Source organism: Corvus brachyrhynchos, unplaced genomic scaffold (genome assembly GCF_000691975.1).
Source record: "Corvus brachyrhynchos isolate BGI_N302 unplaced genomic scaffold, ASM69197v1 scaffold32, whole genome shotgun sequence".
In the NCBI taxonomy this organism is placed as follows: Eukaryota; Metazoa; Chordata; class Aves; order Passeriformes; family Corvidae; genus Corvus; species Corvus brachyrhynchos.
The window spans coordinates 6,737,487-6,738,052 of NW_008237919.1; the positions used below are offsets into that span (position 1 = coordinate 6,737,487).

General features: G+C 62.0%; 1 long non-coding RNA gene across 1 annotated transcript in view; it reads left to right on the forward strand.

Moving 5' to 3' along the window:
• The first annotated feature begins 6 nt into the window (after positions 1–6).
• Positions 7–566, forward strand: part of LOC108446466 — a 2,790-nt gene continuing 2,230 nt past the window's right edge. Inside the window, exon 1 of the long non-coding RNA XR_001861645.1 lies at positions 7–353. This is a non-coding gene — a long non-coding RNA (uncharacterized LOC108446466). The remainder of the gene's footprint in view (positions 354–566) is intronic.

The window sequence follows — 566 nt, forward strand, 5'->3', positions numbered from 1 at the left end:
CCGCAGCGTGACTGCAGCACCCGGTGGCTACCGGTTCACCCAGGATCTGCCTCCCTCTTCCCACTCCGCGCCTGCCTCCGGGCCCTGGCGCTGGCGTCTCCCAGTAGCAGGGTGCGTGGCAGGGGACGAGGTGCCACCGACCCATCATAGCTCCTCGCTGCAGTCACTCGCTATTTTTAACACCTGCAGCAGCGCACGTGCAAGCCCGGACCCTGAGGGCAACTGACAGACTCCCCGAACGTTTCCTTCGGGAAGTGAACCGGAATGACAGACTCCCCCTAGTGATGTGATTCATGATAAACCTCCCTGGATGAAAGAGGGGGAAACAGAACATCCTGCTTCCTTTTCCTCAGGTAACCACTCCACCAGATTTGGAGAGCTCTCTGCTCGGTCCTCCGTTGAAGTGTGCGGCGGGTCTTTACTGTCCGCCGCAGCTCCTCACACGTACGGTGAGGAGGCCTGGCGGAGGTAGCAGGGGCCCATTTAGCTGCTGTCTCTAGAGGGACGGGGGGTTGCAAAGCAGCATCCCCAGCTCCTGCCCTCGCGGCAGCAGCGCACGCCCACCC